This window comes from Pinus tabuliformis, chromosome 8 (assembly GCF_031772625.1).
Source record: "Pinus tabuliformis cultivar Carrire ecotype Pingquan chromosome 8, CPIR1, whole genome shotgun sequence".
Classification (NCBI taxonomy): domain Eukaryota; kingdom Viridiplantae; phylum Streptophyta; class Pinopsida; order Pinales; family Pinaceae; genus Pinus; species Pinus tabuliformis.
In genome coordinates this window covers 225,999,949-226,019,981 of record NC_142294.1, presented here as the reverse complement: position 1 = coordinate 226,019,981, position 20,033 = coordinate 225,999,949, and positions in this window count along the sequence as shown.

Below are 20,033 nucleotides of genomic sequence, written 5' to 3'. Positions count from 1 at the left end.
CAGATCAAAGAACACACACTAAAATGCACATCTTCCTAAATCGTCAAGCATACAGTCAAATGCAAAATGCACAATGCATGTATTTCTTTTCGTTATCCTTAATGTTGATGCTAGACAAAAAGGAAACTGTTGTATAATTTTGAATCTAATTTCAAGTAGAAATAAACAAGCTTGTCCACAATCAAAAAGACACCTTATGATAGACTCGTTTAAAAACACAGGAAATGTATAGATTCAAACCATGAAATGAAAAGCAAACAAACTCAAACAGCCATGAACAGTAATGAAACTAGCTCTTAAGATCTCAAAGACACTTTTACAGTTCAGGATCTAAGAGGTCACAGCTATACTGGTTCGCTTTTCACAATGGGAAACTGTAACTGCAACAAGAAATACTGAAAGAACATTCACAGTTTCATCACACAATTGAGGCGGAATAATGTCAAGGAGAAGTGGCTTACAGCAAGTACAATAACCAGCAAGCAATCAGCCAAAAACAAGTGCAAACAGGGCCAAGACACAAAGGGAAAGCTAAGCAAGATAATGGCTAACTGGACCAGCGCAGGTTCTAGTCTGCCAATTTCACTCTCAGCGCAGTTCCCGAAGGGAGTACCTGCGCTGTAATGCAGACTGCCTGTGTACAGCCTGCACTGACTCACGAGAGTTTCGTCTACAAAGAATTCCGGGTCATAAAAACCTCAAAAATGCACTGTTTTTGATGAAATAAAAAGCTATAGGTCAAGTACAGGCTAAGGGATGATCAAGAGGATGAAGATCTATCACAAAGAGTAAAGAGTCTTTTGTAGATAGGCTCTTCAAATCTTGAATTTGCTCAGCAAATGAGCAAGAGTAGCAGTCCCTCTACTTCGCTTTTGATATAGTCAAAAGCTTTTCGATTTTGTACTCTTTTCTTCAAGAAATGAATAGCAAAATACTACAAACACCAACAAGATACTAGGCTCCCCAGTGGAGTCGCCAGTTTGTTGTGGGGAAAAGTATCCGATGCGGATGACCCTATCCCTACTCTAAAGGTGACAGTCTTTAGCAACAACTGAAAGTAAAGCTTTGATGTTTTCCTTTATGAAAGTACAGAGAGGGGGAAGAAATGATTAACTAACCTGGTGTCCTTCGCTTAGTTGATCTTGATCCTCTTTCTTTGTCTCTTGTTCCCAGCTCCTTGCTCTCTTTGCCGGTCCAGCTACACACAGATCCTGCACAAAACAAGAGAGGAAACTACAAGATACATGTACTCATAACTGATGCATGGATTAGGGTGAATCAAATATACATGTAAATACAATACATCAATGCAATACAAGTATATAGGAGAACATGCAAAACTTTATTGATAGAAGTAACAGGGTTCTGAGAAGGTTACAACCAATGATGGCTCCAATCCAGCAGCACCTCCCCAGCAGCAAGAACTCTCCTCTTCACCTCTAGTAAAACAATCACCCAATAGCTCTAACTGTAATCCAACAGCACCTCCTTGCTTTACACAAAATTCCAGCCTCCTTAGACCTCATAGAAGAGCTCTATATATAGGAGAGAAGAAGAGAGGATGAGTCAGCTTGAGGCTGGCATAGAGCTGACTAGTGTCCTCTCCCTCTTCAGTTAATCTTCAGTTCTTGAGTCCACTTGGAGATCCTTGCTTACACATGGTGATCAAGTACCTCTTACTCATCACAGGGCGAATCTCATGAACCAAGTGTCAGTTTGGAAGCTTCCTGGGCAATTGACACCTTGCAGAATGACTGTGCCACTTGGCCAATCTCGCCCAGCGCAGGTAGCCTTTATTGCTTTTGACTTTCAGCGCAGGTACAAGGAAGAGCAGTTGACATTCAGCGCAGTTGCTCAGTGGAGCAGCTGACATGATCCAAAATTAGCCTGTTTTGAAGTGTTTTCAGGTGGAGAACTGATTGGAAGTGCTGTTGTTTGATGACCTTGTTCTTTTAGGGGTAAGAACAACATGTTTAGGGACTGAGGATCCCTGTAATTATTGACATTTCATGCTCCATGCTGCGAGGCACAAAAATGTCTATAACAAATTGGTCCTTACGTTTTCATATTTGTACAGATGCTTTAGATACTACACTGGGTGTGGTCTTGGGACAAAGGGAGGATAAATTTCCCTATGCTATTTATTTCATGAGAAAAAATATTTCTCCCGCTAAATTAAATTATACGGTTACTGAAAAATACTTGTTAGAAGTTGTGCATGCTATAGGAAAGTTCAGACATTTTACTACCTGTTATGAGAAATTTTTCCATGCTGATCATTTTGCTATTAGATTTTTAATGAATAAACCTATTACTAATGGTAGGATAACAAGGTGGTTGTTGCTTTTACAAGAATTCAATATAACTATAATTGATAGGCCTAGAAGGGATAACATGGTAGCTGACTTCTTATCTCGTTTGAACATTATGCAGGGAAGCATGCCAACACAAGTGCCTGATGAATTTCCATATGAAACATTATTTTCCATTTCTACTAATTCTCCTTGGTTTTCTGATGTCACCAATTATCTAGTATCAAGGAAACTACCTCAAAACATGTCAGCCCGAGAAAAACATAATATAGTACAACGCAGTGCTAATTTCTCTTGGATTGAACGAGATATATTTTATACCAAGCCAAAAGGCCTATTTATCATCCCATGGAATTTTAACCAGGCCTGGAATGATAATTGCCAGGGGCACTTCTTATTTAGGGATCTAGAAATATCTGGTTCGGGTGACCCTTTGCATTCTTTTTCCACTTGGATAGATGCCCATATGGAGAGAAAACTCTTTAAATGCCACCTTTGGTGCCAAAAAACTGAAGTGTAGATGACCGGGCCCACTTGGAGAAGTCGGGACCTGAAATTTTGCGAAACGGGAGCAAATTGGTAGTTTTTTCCTCTGTGCGCCACGCCAAATTCTCTGTGCATTGCGCCACTTTGGAGCCTTCTTTGAGGCACTTGTAGGTGTCCAAAATGTGTCCAAGTGGGCTTGTTGGAAAGCTTGTCCTGTCTACATTCTGACCGCACTAGAATTTCCCAATTTCGTGCTTATTTGCACCTCGCAATCTTCATTCTCCCAAGACTACTTTATGTGTGTCAAAAAAGTGGCAGAGAGGCCATTTTTTGGTGTTTTTTGACCTTTAGGAGACCCAGATATTGTCAAAATTTCTTGCCCAGACACCAGTAGTTGTAAGTTTCGATGCCAAATCCAAATATTCAAGCGGTTTCTTCATTGGAGCCCTATAATTTTAGCGTCGCTCTAGTGGCGCGGCACGCAGGGAGGAATTTCCTGTTTTGTGTCCAAAAAATTTGCTTGTGACCAGAATTTGCCCAAATTTTTTGAAATTTGGGCTGGAGGTTCCTTATGAAGTGTTTTTCTGTGCCAAGGAAGCCTCAGCCAAGATTCAAAGCCGATCTTGCTCCTTTTCCTCCTTTGCCTCCTTTGCCTCTTTTGTCGCTTTGCTCAATTTTGCCTTTAGGCTCCTGATTCTTGCTTTCGAGCTCATGTTTCAGGCCTGGTAATGGTGATTCATGCACCTCAACATATCTTTCTCCCTGTTAGCTTTATCCAACAGCTACTCCAAGTGAACGTTAACTTTATCTAACACATACTCCTGATCCTCGTCTCTTTGCTCCATAGGTCTGCCTTGTGCTGCCAGGATGTGTCGCCGATTTTCCTTGATCATTTGCAACTCTATCTCAGCTAGCCAATCCTCAAATTGCTTGTTCCTCTGCTCTAGATACTGCACATTCCACTTGGCCCTTTCCAAGTCCAGGGATAAGTTCTAAATCACTGATTGCTGCTCCTGAATGATCTCTCCCAGCTCAGCATTCGTAGGTTCTGCATCTGTCTCATCATCCTGGAGGAGAACAAACTCAGTCTCTTGCTCACCTGATGGCCCTTCCTCCTACACTGGCTCCTTGCCCTTACCCTGCTCCTATGGTGCTGATGTCGGAAGTGAGGCCCCTTCCACCCCGAGTGGAGATAACACTCGCTTTCCTGCTGCGAACAACAACCTATTGCCCTTCTGGTATGCGATGTATACTGGCATGGTGGCAGTCTCATGGTGCTCAAACTGACGTGAAGGAGCTCCCACCTCATGCTCTGCCTCTGATACCACTGTTGGAGCACTGAAGAAATCACGGGAGATGAAGTCCTCCTAAGCAATACCCTGCAATCCTAACTGATGGTCCACCAAAATCCAGATGAGAGCAAAATGATAGACATTGTTTAGCTGCTGTCGAGGGGTCTTGCACTGCATGAAGTTTTTCATCTTCTCAATGTTGTTGCAAATGAAGAATGGAAGGCTCATCATCCGCACCCTGGTGAAGTACATGAGCAACCTGATATGATATGCATAAAGGTGAGAAAACCTCCCCTCGCAACTAAAATACTTCATGATCAATCTCATGAGCGGGGCATACTCATCCCTCAAAAATCTGAATGGAAAAACTCTGGTGAGTTGGCCCAAGCAGCTGTTCTTGATGTAAGGCTCATAGTGATGCATCTCCACTTTCTTTTTCTTATGCCACTATTCTCCAATGTTCGGTATTCCTGTTGCCACTGATATGGTTTCCGGTGTCAATGTGAAAGTGACCCCAACCAGGACAGATTAACCTCCCTGTAGATGAAGTGAAAAATGGCGGACCAACTCATGATGGACTTTGACATTCACCACCCTTTGACAAAATTCATAACATGCCAAGTGCTGGAAACTAGACATGGCAAGTGGGCATGCCTGTAGCTCAGTGAGGGTGTTTGGCTCATCTCTTAGATGTTTGCCACTCCAGTGATGTCTTTTGTGGGCCCTCTCTCCTGAAGATGTGTCACTATGGGTCCCCTCATCATACTCTGATGAATTTTCTGATGCCATTACTGCTGCTTGCACCCTGAGTTTTATGCTGCCCTCTGAATCCAATGAAACTGGTAGATGCTATGAAAATCTGTCACCAAGGGGACAATAAAACAGGGAGTGTTAGGAGGGGGATGATGAAAAGGGGAATAGGGGTTTAAAAGGAGAAATTTATCAGGGATTTGGGAGCATTTTGGTATGGTGTTGATGGGGTAGGGTTTGGATATTTTGAGCCATAGGAATAAAGGGAACAAATGGATATGATTACAGTGGAGCTAGGGTGATTATTAGGGGGAAACTTCTACAGGGGAATTCGCTGATAGAGGTAGGGCAGGAGCATATTTTAGCAATAATGTCGCTGTAGCAAAACCCTTTCTTTTTGACCTTCTTTGTGCCATCTTTGCTTTACTTTTTTTAAAAATTTTACATTTGATTCATGGTCATCGAAATCACATTCCTCTTCAAGTTTGAAATGCCAATGGTGAAGGTAGTTGGGCTACCTCTCACACCTTGAGGGTTATTCACAAACATTTTGGGCAATTTAGTACATTTTTGGGCTTATAAGTCTGCGCACCATGTGCCGGGTATGCGCCGCATCAGTGGCAATTTTGCATTGTGGTCGGGCTCCCAGTGCGCCGCACACCCTGAGTGTGCCGCACGCCCTAAGTGCGCCGCGTCACCTCGTGTGTGCGCCGTGCATTGTAAAGTCACCCAGACATGCTTGAAAAATAGGGGAGAGGGTTTTAGGGTGGTTTTAGGGTGGTTTCTTTAGGAAACATGATGGAATGGAGGCGGGAACGATGAGGAGTGAGGGGACAAGGGGAGGGGAGCAGAACCATGGTGCTTATCATCACATTTTTGCAACCCCATGTCTCATTTTTCTTGATGATTTTTTCATGGTCGATCTTGTGCTTTTGGGGTACCATTTAAATATCTTATGCACACCAAATTATTGACAAATTTGAGAGAGGAGAGGTGTCAACAGGGTCTACCTCTTGATTTGCTAGCCTTCACCGAGATTTGGAATGATTTGCACTGTTTTTATGCCCCTGGCTATGTGTGTCACGCGCTAAGCCCAGTGCGCCATGCGCTGGGTGTGCGTCATGCCCTTGCAAAAGCTGAATGGTAGGCAGGCTGCCTGTGCGCCACTCCCTCTGTGTGCGCCGTGCAACCTGGTGTATGTGTCACGCTCCTTGAAACCGGATCTCACTCACTCAACTTCCTCAAATGTCACTCTCTTACCTTAGTAATGTCTCTCCCAAGCTTGCAAGAGCACAAATGGCTTTGCTTTGGGCCACAACAAGTATATATAGGCTTGGAAGAGATGGGTTTGATTTTTTCTTCTTTGAAAACCCACTTTCTAATGTTTGTGTTTTGCACTTTTTTCATTGACTTTAAAACACCTTGATTTTCATTTTTTCTTTGAAATTTTGGCCCAAATAATGAAATTTTCGGCATTTCTTTGTGGGGACTGTGTGATTGGGAATTTGGCCATGGAAACCATGACTGCATCTGAAAAATTCAACTCGTGATTTTTTGGAAAATTTTGTCGTAGTTGACCTTGTTTGACTTTTCTTCAAAACAGAGTTTTGAAAAAGAGTCGATGTCTCTTCAGGTGATGATGAAGCTTTCAGAACCATAGCTGTATAAGGTCTCCCTCTAGCCTACATGGCTTGTTTTGGACATGCTTTCAAAGACCAAATTGATGATTTCCTTGACCCAAATATAAAAGATGACTTTGTCCTGTAATACGACCAGACCTTGACTATCATGAATTTCAGTGATTATGGACCAAGACCTAACCCAGCAGGGGCCAGACATGAGGGAAAATGACTAGAATGACTTTCTCCGTCAGATCATGGCATGTCCCTAGCAAAATGCAGCTGAGTGAATGGAGCGGGACACCTAAAATTGAAATGCACAAAGAGTTTTGATCTCTGACGGAGGGCTGACCAGACCGACTCTAACATTGGCTCCAATGGGGGATGGTAGCTTCTTGGAGGTGCCAAGAAGAGTAGATCTCTGGAGGAGCTAGACAATGCCTTTTGTCCATTGGGCTATGGAGTCATCATTTTAATAAACAGCACAAGACTCTGACTTATTTATGCAACTGGAATAACCAAGAAATTGACTCAAACTTGACCTTGAAATAACTTCAAAATTGACTTTACAGACTGAAACCAAACTGAAATAAAAATGGTATTTACAATGACAGTGGAAGCAACGTTAATATATCAATAGTGATACTGCTTGAGCAGCAGACCATTGATCAGCCCTCCAGGACAATCTTCCCCGTTCATTTCCTTCAGAAGAAAGGCATTCTGACCTCTATATGCTGCAATTTTGAAAGGACCTTTCCACAGATTTTTGAACTTTCCGTGCTTGCCTTTCTCTTCATTCCTTGCATCCCACTTCAGCACTACATCATCCAACTAAAATTTATCCACTTTAGCTTTTCTGTCTTAAATTTTCTTTATGTTCTCGTGCAACTTGGATGTGTTTTTGAAAACTTCTTCTCTTGATTGCTGCAAGTGGATCATTTGATTTAGCCTTCTCTACATGGGATCCTCTTCGCTACCGGCCTCCTGAAGAAGTCTGACCACTGGGGCAGCAAGAGAAGTGGGAAATACTATGTCCACTCCATAAACCAACTCAAACGGTGACATGCCAATAGACCTTTTCTGACTGATCCGATCTACCCAAAGTGCATGGACCAACCTCTTGTTCCAGCTCTTCTTATTTATTTCTAGCAGCTTCTTGATGATGTTGACCAAAGATTCCACCAATCCATTGCCTTGCGGATGATAGGTAGTTGAATGACCCAAAATTATATGATATTTATGACAAAATTCTACCATCCTTTTCGATTTGAAAGTTGCTGCATTATCAGTGATTAATTTGTTTGGACAACCAAAGCGAGACAAGATGTTATTTTCGAGAAATGAAATGATTACCATGTCCATCACTTGTCTGGTAGGGTCTGCCTCAATCCATTTTGTGAAATAATCCGTCACTGTAAGGATCCACCAATGCTATCCGGAAGAGGCGGGATGAATTTCCCCAATGAAATCCAACCCGCACTGCTGGAATGGACCGCTCACTTCAATAGGCTTAAGTGGTAAAGGCTGTAATTTCTATTTTCCTTCGAAAATTTGACACTTATGACAGAGCTTGACCATCTTATGCACATCAGCAAACAAAGTAGGCTAGTAGTACCCTGCTCTCAAAATTTTGTTCGCTGTTGACTTCCAAAAAAGATGACCTCCACATTCTCCTCTGTGGAAATCCCCCATGACTTTCTTTTCCTCCTCTTCCACCAAACAATTTAACAAAATGCCACCAGGATCTTTTCAATATAGTGCGGAATTCAAAATACAAAACTTGTCAGCCTTCAATTTGAGTGTTCTCACTTTGTTTCTAGTCAGGCCTGGTGGTGGTGATAGATTTTTCAGCACATATATTATATCAGAATACCATGGGGACAAAGCAAACATTTCAGATACCTGAAATGACCTTCCTTCCTCATTCTCATCGGACATGGCAGCGATCTGATTTATGTCCAATGCATGCAAATTTGATTCAGCTATTAGCTTCGCCAACCCCTGTCCTTTGACCAGCTTTGTAGGCTTTATCTCCACATCGTATTCTAGCAAGGCTGCGATCCATTTGCCTCTTCTCCCTTCCGGATTGGTCTGCACTAAAACATATTTTATAGCAGTATTAGGAGCATAGGCCAGAATGTGAGAATGTAGGATATACACCCGGAAATCACTCAATTCTTTCACCAATGCCAGGGCTTGCTTCTCAATGATGTCGTAATTCAAAGCTGCATCCCTTATATCCCTGCTGAAGAATGCAATGGGTCTTTCATGATCATCCCTCTTCTGCAATAATACCGCTGCCATAGTGTGCTCAGAAGCAAATGAAAACAATAGGAAATCTTGAGTGTAGTCCGGGCTAACTAGAACTGGAGCTGAAGAAAGGGCCAATTTGACCAAGTTGAAAGATTTTACAACCTCCTCTGTCCATTTCACTTGGCTGTCCTTCTTGAGCATGTTGGTCATTTCTCTCAAGTGTTCTGCTAGGTCTATATGAATTCCATCCTTTGAAATGATGTGCCCAAGTAATTTTCCTTCCTCCATGACGAACAAGCTCTTCTTAGGATTCAGCGATAGACCATATTTCCTGCATTTTTGAAAGACAATTTTTAGGTGATGCATGTGTTCTTCATTAGACTTTGAAAACACCGTCAAATCATCCAAGTACACCACCAAAAAGACATCCTTCTCATTCGCAAACGCCAAGTCCATTGCCCACTGAAATGTGGCACCTGCATTCTTTAAACCGAATGGCATTTTGGGATAGTGAAAGGTTCCCCATGGAGTGGTGAATGTTGTCTTGTCTCTATCATCTTCATGGACGAAAATTTGGTTATATCCAGAATAACCATCAAGCAGCGACATACGAGATGCCCCCACTACTCGCTGAAGTATATGGTTCATCTTGGGTAGTGGATAGTTGTCCTTCAATGAGACCTTATTTAGATTTCTAAAATCAATGCATAGGCGGATCTCACCGGTCTTCTTACGTACAGGTACTAAGTTACATATCCAATCTGAAAAATCTGATAGGAACAATGATACCTGACTTGTACAACCTATTTACCTCTTTTTCGATGGATGGCAGCAACTTTGGATTTATCCTTCTCAGCTTTTGTCTAAATGAGTTTTGGTTGGGCTTGATGGGTATTGTGTGCTAAATGATATTTGTATCATAGGTCTTTAAATCAAAATAATCCCAAGCAAATACATATGCAAATGAAGCCATCAAATTGATATATTTGTCCTTGATCTTTGGAGGTAATGCTTTGGACAATTTTACCAACTTTGGATTGGCAGCTGTACCGATGTTGACTTCTTCTACACCCTTCTCTGTCGGCTGCAATGTTGGCTTGCGAGCTACATCATCCGGATCAAAAAGTTCTTCTAGAGGTATCAAGCCTTTAGGAATGATGTTATTCTTCAGCTGCAATACGTCCATTTGATTGATCTGCACTTCATCTGTACCATTCCCCTTGTCCTCATCATTTTCCACATCGATTGAGGTTTCTTTGAACTTTCCTTTGTTGAGCAGAAAATCTTTAATCTCCTCATCATCTTGAAACACTTGCCAATGTCATTGATTGTTTGGAATGGTTGGACGATGCCTGACATGGATTTCAAATTTATTGCTGGAGTTCATGGGGATCTTCAAGTTTCTCGTTGCCTTGGCAAGAGCATCAGCGATACTATTTTGTATTCGTGGCACACATGTCAAGGTGTATTATGAAAATAGCTTCAATATGTCTAAAATTGCATTAGGATAGGCCCGCATCCTAGGATGTTTTGTTTGATACTCACCTCTGACCTGTTTTATCACCAACTCGGAGTCGCCATATACTGAAATCCTCTTTGCATTCATCTTTCTAAGAATCTTCGGGCCAGCAATCAAAGCTTCATATTTAGCTTCATTATTTGAGCATTCAAAGGCCAGCTTATAAGAGCAAACTCTCACGCTGGTAGGCACTTTGTTTGGGGCAGAGAAAGGACTGCGTACCCAAATACCAATACCAGCGCCATCATTCCCTACTGCTCTGTCAAATTCCATGGTCCACAAGCCTTCTTCGTCTTCTTGCAAGTGCTAAAAATCTGTTTGTCGTGCCTTGTCTGCTTGCTGTCCATCGTTTTCAGCTGATTGCCCAATCTTTCGTTGCTTTTCTTGTCCTTCTTTCTTCAAGATTTCTCTGAAATTTTCTGTTATTTCCAGAATGTCGTCTTCTTCTACTATCTGACTATCTATCTCATTTAAACTATCTGAAAGCAAAACAAAAGACTCTAAATCTGTATGTACATAGTTGATAGGATGATTTGTCGGTTTCTCCTTGCTTGTGATCATATATTTCATCTTTTGTTCCTGGTATAACTTCCTCATTTTTCCAAACACTGGGATTGTTGCATAGGAGAAATCCAGCTGTAGTGTCCCTTTCAATTTCGCTACCCAAGACCTGGAAAGAAGCATGCCAAACCTTGGAGGAATATCTGCTACCACTACATCAATCAGAACATTTTTCATAGGAAGCTGATCCAAACTCACAACTAAGTCTTTGATGAGTCCTATACATCTTACTCTACTGGAATCGAATGAATAGAGATCATGATATTTCTGGGTGATGTCCAGACCAAGCTTATCCAAGATAGCCTTAGGCATGAGATTGTGAGAAGCTCCGGAATCGAACATGGCATTGTGTAACACAAAATCATGCAATTGTAAACTGATATAGAAGGGTGGCACATCGCTCTCAGGAGACTCACCATTTGTTGGTGGTCCAAAAATCATTTTGGGTTGATCATCTTCTACATTTACCATATTGGACATTGGGTCCAAATTCAACATTTTAGAAATTTGTCCTCTATAATTGTTGTTCTTCATTATTTCAGTCAAAGGGATGGATACCTTTAGCTTAGAAATCTCATTCTCTAGGCTGAAAGCAGGAGTTTTTTGTACCTCTTTGACTGGAATCTCTCTCCTTTCCTTCTCTTTTGATGTGGCTGGTTGTTGTGATTGTTCCGTCGATTTTTTTTTGTTGCTCTCCGGACCAACCGCCTCCTTTCCTTTTTTTGCGTGGCTGATGAATCATTTTTTGTTGTTTCACCCTCCTTTTTTTGAATTGGTTTGGCCAGCACATCTCTGTTTCTAAGGGAATATCGTTGTTGTTGTGTGGAAAAATCATTCATATACCCCCTTTGATATTCTTCTGACTCTTCCTCCAACACAGTGTCGCTAGCTAGAATAAAATCAGTGTCTTGGTGTGTAGCTAAATTTACTGCACATTCTTCCTCTTCGGTGATGTAAGTAGGCAGCTCATCTGGAGTGAAGAGATGGTTTTCCTCACCTATCACATTCCTGTCCTCATCTGACTCCGGTCCATGTACAAAATTCTGTTGCAAAGGTGTTTGTATTGGTTGTTGTGCTGTCTGCTCTTGAGTCCGCTTATCTCTTTGTCTTATTCTATATTGGGGTTGTTGTTGGCCACGAAAGTTAGGATTCCTAACTTGTGGCTCTGGCTTGTCAAGTTTTACCCTTTCAAGCATCTCCTCTACCTTTTTTAGAAGCTTATCCATTGAAGAAGATTCTTCTTTCACCGTGGTTTTCTTCACTGCTTTAGCTCTAGCTCTTTTGGACAACAGATTTGCCTCAACGCTGACCGCAATTTTCTGCATGTCTTCCATTGTAGCCGGTTCTCTCTCTCTTAATTGGTACGCCATGTCAGCATCAAAACCATCTAGAAACTTCATCATTGCTAGTCCCACAGGTGGCTTTAGATGGTCTGGAATTTTGTTGTAGACTGCATTAAATCTAACACAATAATCTTGGACCGACTCACCGGCATTTCATTTGATTTGCTCGTATTCCGCCAGAATTTGAAGAGGATTCTTTTTCACTTCCCACCGGTTCAAAAATTGTCTTTGTAGCTCAGCCAAGGTAGTGATACTTGCAGCCGTCAAACCTCTGAACCATTTCCTCACATCACCTGCAAATGTTTGCACAAATAGCCTCATTGCCATGTTCTCCGCATCGATCTCATGAAGTTCATAGAAGTCCGCCATTTTGTCTACATGTTGCTGAGCAGTAATGTTGTTAGGAGTGCCATCAAAAAATAGGATTTTACTTTGATAATCATTTGGCATGTCGTCTAGGACTTGGGGTAGAACAAGGGGTGCGAAACAGGCAGCCATCATTCTCGGTGGATTTGGCCTTGGAGGTGTTGGAGGGGTGTGCGAAGTTTGCAAGGGGCTTCCAATTGGAGTTTGGGGCTGTTTTGCAATGTAATTATCAATTAATCTATTGGCTCTTTCTGTTTCAAGGTCCATAAGAAATTGCGGATTGGGGACGGTATAATCAACAACCCTTTCGGATTTAGACTCAAATAAAGATATTTCAAATCGTTCGTCAAACTCAAGCTCTTCAAGATACTCATAAATGTCGGGACATGAATGGGATTTGAACACGGGAGTTATGGTGCTTTCTTGACGAAGGAGTCTTGGGATCAAATTGGGGTTTTCGTAAATATGAGGAGGGTCCAGGTCTGGATTCGCTCTGGTATATCGTCTCGAAGCCAGCGTGCTATTGGGAGAAATTATAGGACACAACCAACTTACTCAGCCTTTTCGATCCTAAGCTCATCATCCGGAAGCCTAGAATTCTTATGAAACAAGGGGATTTGATTTTCAACTTATTCCCCAGTGGAGTCACCACTATGTTAGCACCTAAGTCTGCCTTAGGCTGAAGGAAGGCAAAAATTGGGGTAACCACAAAGCACGCTTAGTCTGGTAGCTAGCCCTACTAGAGCGGGAGAGGGCTCTCTCCGAGTCACGATCAGCGAATGGATAAACAAAATGGTCTGAGATGACTTACAATGCAATATTTACCTTAGGCTAGTAAGTGAAAAGGGATTTTGAAAACAATTTTATGAATGATCGAGCTTCTGGGATGTATATGGGACTGACGCTCTGCAAAGAACAGAGAATTGAATATGAAGGCACATATTATTCTGTGAGGCAAGGTAGGCGAAAAGAGCAACAATTTCCGTCTAAGGTAATGTGGAATGGAAATATTGCTGAAGAAGGTGAAAAGGGCATAATCACATGAATCCTTTTCAACAAAAGAATAACACTGCATTTGAAATTTTCCCACAGGCAGAGCAATATAAATTGAATTATACCTATAATAGAGTTTAGGCTTCTGTGATCCATATCAAGTTTAGGCATGCTGAGAAAACCAATCATCATGTTTGTATTGAAGAAGCCAGTGTTATTGCTAAGGTTTCGCATTTCCATCATCGAAAATTCAGGGAAGCGCTTGAGATCGAAAAGAGACCAAGCAATCTCAATAGAGAGGATGGTTGGAAAGTCAGTAGGTGTTGGGTCCCAGCCCTCTCTTCCTAGTCGTTTTTCGTCCTCTTTGGTTTTTGGTGTCTTTTATCCTTATTTATTTATTTTATTATTATTTTTATTTATTTGTTGTTTTATTTATTTATTTATTTATTTATTTTATTATTTTTTATTTATTTTATTCTTTTTAATTTTTGGTTATTTATTCATTAGTTTTTATTCGTGTGTATAGCAACCTATTTCTGATATTTCAAGGTCCTTTATGCCTAATTTTTCCATTTTAATTCCTATTATATTGATTATTTTATTTAAGGGCCTCCATATAACTAACTTTCCTTACTACTTATATTTTTAACTAATTTCCGATCTATCATATCATCCTTTGATTTTCTTTTTATTAATTAACATTCAATTTTTATAATATTTTTAAATAAAATTTATTTAGACATTACTCTATACATTTAACTTATCCTTTATTATAAGGTCATTTGATTAACTGATTTTCCATTTAAGGTCCTTTTTATAGCTTAATTACATTTTATTATTTAACATACATTTTTAATAATACTTTTATATAAAATTAATTTATATATTACTCCATCCTTTATTACAAGGTCATTTAATTTACTAATTTTCCTTTTAAATTATTAACTAACTTATAAACCTTGATTCTCTTTATTACCTTTTATTATTTTTTAATTAACTTACAATTTTAATAATACTTTTAAATAAGATTATATTTTCTTCATTTAACCAATTTCCTTTTTAAATTATTAATTAACTTATAGAAATTTTTATTTATTAGGTCTCATGCCGAATATAATTTTTTATTCATCCATTAGGTCATTTAATTAACTAATTTTCCTTTTAATTATTAATTAAATTTTAATTTTAATTATTAACTTTGATTCTCTTTATTACCTTTTATTCTTAATACTTTTAAATAAATTTTTTTATATTTTTAGGCCTTTCAAGGTCATTTATTTGACTAATTATTAATTAACTTATAGTTTTTAATTATTAGGTCTCATACCATTTACCTTAATTTATTTATTTTTACGGATTAAAATATTATAATAATTTTGACCCCTGTCCTTGAGTCAAACTAGACGTTAGAGATGATAGTTGTTGGAGGCTCCGCTCAGACTATTTAGCATGATGAGATAGATCTGTTTCTTCATCTTGTCCTGACGATGAACCACACTAGTTGGTTCGAAATGCGTCGACAAATGAGATTCCATGTGATTTTCGCCGAAATCTTTCTCTAACTTGAATTCTACCTAATCTCACATAGAAAATTTCACTGAAATGAAACGTGAAATGCATTATGAAACATAACAAGATACATATGGAACAAAAGAACACATTTTCTACACTCACAACCACAAATATCTCATGAAACAGGGCCGCTGCCTTTCATTAATTCTGTCAAAAATACACAGTGCAGAAACAGAGTTTCTTTCGCACAGTCTCCCAGAAGTTACAAGCCATCCAACCCTTTGCAAATAACTTGCATACAATATATAGAATGTGTGAGGAAGAGATATAACACCCAGGGGTTGGTAAGTTACTCAAATCATTACGAAAAGGAGATGGAGAGCTAACCATCAGCTACAGGTGCAGCGCTCTCAAGCATGAAATTTGGCTGGGGTGACCCTTTGCATTCTTTTGCCACTTGGATAGATGTCCATCTGGAGAGAAAACTCTTTAAATGCTACCTTTGGTGCCAAAAAACTGAAGTGTAGATGACCAGGCCCACTTAGAGAAGTCACGACCTGAAATTTCGCAAAACGGGAGCAAATTGGCAGTGTTTTCCTCTGTGTGTCGCGCCAAATTCTCTGTGCATCGCGCCACCTTGGAGCATGTTTTGGGGCACTTGCAGGTGTCAGAAATGTGTCCAAGTGGGCTTATTGGAAATCCTGTCCTATATACTTTCTAATCCCACTAGAATTTCCCAATTTAGTGTTCATTTGCCCCTCCAAATCTTCATTCTCCCAAGACTTCTTTCTATGTGTCAAAAAAGCGGCAGGGAGGCCATTTTTGGGTGTTTTTTGACCTTTAAAAGACCCAGATCTTGTCAAAATTTCTTGCCCAGACACCAGTAGTCGTAATTTTCGATGCTGAATCCAAATATGCAAGCGGTTTCTTCATTGGAGCCTTAGAATTTTAGCATCGCGCCAATGGCGTGGCGCACGGGGAGGAATTCCCTGTTTTGTGTCCAAAAAATTTGCATGTGACCAAAATTTGCCCAAAGTTTTTGAAATTTGGGCTGGACATTCCTTGTGAAGTGTTGTGCTATGCCAAGGAAGCCTCAGCCAAGATTCGAAGCCGATCTTGGTCCTTTTCCTCCTTTTCCTCCTTTGCCTCTTTTGTCGCTTTGCTCAATTTTGCCTTTAGGCTCCTGATTGTTGCTTTGGAGCTCATGTTTAGGGCCTAGTAGTGGTGAGTCATGCACCTCAGCATATCTTTCTCCCTGTTAGCTTTATCCAACAACTGCTCCAAGTGAACATTCACTTTCTCTAACACATACTCCCGGTCCTCGTCTCTTTGCTCCATAGGTTTGCCTTGTGCTTCCCGGATGTGTCATCGGTTTTCCTTGATCATTTGAAACTCTATCTCAGCTAGCCGATCCTCAAGTTGCTTGTTCCTCTGCTCCAGATACTGCATGTACCACTTGGCCCTTTCCATGTCTAGGCATAAGTTCTCAATCACTGATTGCTGCTCCTGAATGATCTCTCCTAGCTCAGCATTCGTAGGTTCTGCATCTATCTCATCATCCTGGAGGAGAACAAACTCGGTCTCTTGCTCACCTGATGGCCCTTCCTCCTACACTAGATCCTTGCCCTTACCCTGCTCCTGTGGTGCTGATGTCTAAAGCGAGGCCCCTTCCACCCCGGGTGGATATAACACTCGCTTTGCTGCTGCGAACAATGGTCTACTACCCTTCTGGTATTTTGATGTATACTGGCATGGTGGCAGTCTCATGGTGCTCAAACAGATGTGAAGGACCTCCCACCTCATGCTCTGCCTCTGATACCACCAGTGGAGCACTAAAGAAATCACAGGAGATGAAGTCCTCCTAAGCAATACCCTCCAATCCCAACTGATGGTCCACCAAAATTCGGATGAGAGCAAAATGATAGACACTGTTTAGCTACTATCGAGGGGTCCTGCGTTGCATGAAGTTTTTCATCTTCTCAATGTTGTTGCAAATGAAGAATGGAAGGCTCATCATCTGCACCCTGGTGAAGTGCATGAGCAACCTGATATGATATGCATAAATGTGAGAAAACCTCCCCTCGCAGCTGAAATACTTCATGATCAATCTCATGAGCGGGACATACTCATCCCTCAAAAATCTGGATGGAAAAACTCTGGTGAGCTGGCTCAAGCAGCTGTTCTTGATGTAAGGCTCATAATGATGCCTCTCCACTTTCTTTTTCTTATGCCACTGTTCTCCAATGTTTAGTATTCCTGTTGCCACTGATATGGTTTCTGGTGTCAATGTGAAAGTGATCCCAGCCAGGACAGATTGACCTCCCTGTAGATGAAGTGCAAAAAGGTGGGCAAACTCATGATGGACTCTGACATTCGCCACCCTTTGACAAAATTCATAATAGGACAAGTGCTGGAAACAAGACATGGCAAGTGGGCATGCCTGCAGCTCAGTGAGGGTGTTTGGCTCATCTCTTAGATGTCTGTCACTCCGGTGATGTCTTCTATGGGCTCTCTCTCTTGAAGATGTGTCACTGTGGGTCCCCTCCTCATACTTTGATGAATTTTATGATGCCATTACTGCTGCTTGCACCTTGAGTTTTATGCTGCCCTCTGAATCCAATGAAACTGGTAGATGCTCTGAAAATTTGTCACCAAGGGGACAATAAAACAGGGAGTGTTAGGAGGGGGATGATGAAAAGGGGAATAGGGGTTTAAAAGGAGAAATTTATCAGGGATTTGGGAGCGTTTGGTTATGGTGTTGATGGGGTAGGGTTTGGATATTTTGAGCCATAGGAATAAAGGGAACAAATGGATATGATTACAGTGGAGCTAGGGTGATTATTAGGGGGAAACTGCTACAGGGGAATTAGCTGATAGAGGTAGGGCAGGGGCATATTTTAACAATAATATCACTGTAGCAAAACCATAGCTTTTTGACCTTCTTTGTGTCATCTTTGCTTTACTTTTAAAAAAAAAATTACATTTGATTCATGGTCATCGAAATCACATTCCTCTTCAAGTTTTAAATGCCAACGGTGAAGGTAGTTGGGCTACCTCTCCAACCTTGAGGGTTATTCACAAAAATTTTGGGCAATTTAGTACATCTTTGGGCTTATAAGTCTATGCGCCACACACTTTGCCCAGTGCGCTGTGTGTTGGGTATGCACCACGCCAGTGGCGATTTTGCACTGTGGCCGGGCTCCCAGTGCGTCGCGCGCCCTGAGTGCGCCGTGCCACATCGTGTGTGCGCCACGCACTATAAAAGTTGCCCAGACTTGCTTCAAAAATAGGGGAGAGGGTTTTAGGGCAGTTTTAGGGTGGTTTCTTTAGGAAACATGATGGAATGGAGGCGGGAACGATGAGGAGTGAGGGGACAAGGGGGGGGGGGAGCAGAACCTTGGTGCTTATCATCACATTTTTGCAACCCCATTTTTCGTTTTACTTGATGATTTTTTCATGGTTGATCTTGTGCTTTTGGGGTACCATTTAAATATCTTATGCACACCAAATTATTGACAAATTTGAGAGAGGAGAGGTGTCGACAAGGCCTACCTCTTGATTTGCTAGCCTTCACCGAGATTTGGAATGATTTTCACTATTTTTATGCCCCTGGCTGTGTGCGTCACGCGCCAAGCCCAGTGCACCGCGCGCTGGTGTGCATCGCACCCTTGCAAAAGTTGAATGGCAGGCAGGGTGCCTGTGTGTTGTGCCCTCTGTGTGCGCCGCGCCCTCTGTGTGCGCCGCGCCACCTGGTGTATGCGCCGCGCTCCTTGAAACCGGCTCTCACTCACTCAACTTCCTCAAACTTCACTCTCTTACCTTAGAAATGTCTCTCCCAAGCTTGCAAGAGCACAAATGGCTTTGCTTTGGGCAAGAACAAGTATATATAGGCTTGGGAGAGATGGGTTTGTTTTTTCTTCTTTGAAAACCCACTTTCTAATGTTTGTGTTTTGCACTTTTTTCATTGACTTTAAAACACCTTGATTTTCATTTTTTCTTTGAAATTTTGGCTCAAATAATGAAATCTTTGGCATTTCTTTGCGGGGACTATGTGACTGGGCATTTGGCCATGGAAACCATGACTGCATCTGAAAAATTCAACTGGAGATTTTTTGGAAAATTTTGTCATAGTTGACCTTGTTTTCCTTTTCTTCAAAACAGAGTTTTGAAGAAGAGTCGATCTCTCTTCAGGTGATGATGAATCTTTTGGAACCATAGCTGTATAAGGTCTCCCTCTGGCCTGCATGGCTTGTTCTAGACATGTTTTCAAAGACCAAATTGATGATTTCCTTGACCCAAATATAAAAGATGACATTATCCTGTAATATGACCAGACCTTGACTATCATGAATTTCAGTGATTATGGACCAAGACCTGACCCAACAGGGGCCAGACATGAGGGAAAATGACTATCATGACTTTCTCTATTGGATCATGGCATTTCCCTAGCGAAATGCAACTAAGCGAATGGAGCAGGACACCTAAAATTGAAATGCACAAAGAGTTTTGATCTCTGACAGAGGGCTGACCAGATTGACTCTAACACTTTCTACAAAAATTCCAAAGTTAAAATGATTAGGTCGCCTTGGTGTTTATGTAAATTTTTTATGGGGAGCATGTTCAGGTGGGAAATTTAAGTTTTAGAGTTACAGAGGAGTCAATGAGAAGAGCGATCAGGCTACCAGAAAAAGGCGAACTGTTCTTTAAAGGAGGGTAGATCAGTATTCCAAACTGCACCATGTTTTTGAAGCCCACTTACAGGTCTCTCAGCTGGGTGAAAGGAGTACTATGGAGTTGCATAGAGGAATAATGGCACCCACTTCTCACAATGCTACGACTTTTTATAACTTACGAGGGAAGGTATGTGGTTGTGTTCCTCTATTACATATGGTTGATGACTCATTTTAAAGAAGACAAATTGTTAAACATTCCCCACTTCTTGAAATTAATTTTGCATAAAATGGCCCAAGGGGTGTAGTGTCAGAGCAGGAAATCTGAGACCGCATTGTATCACCATAGCCTCATTA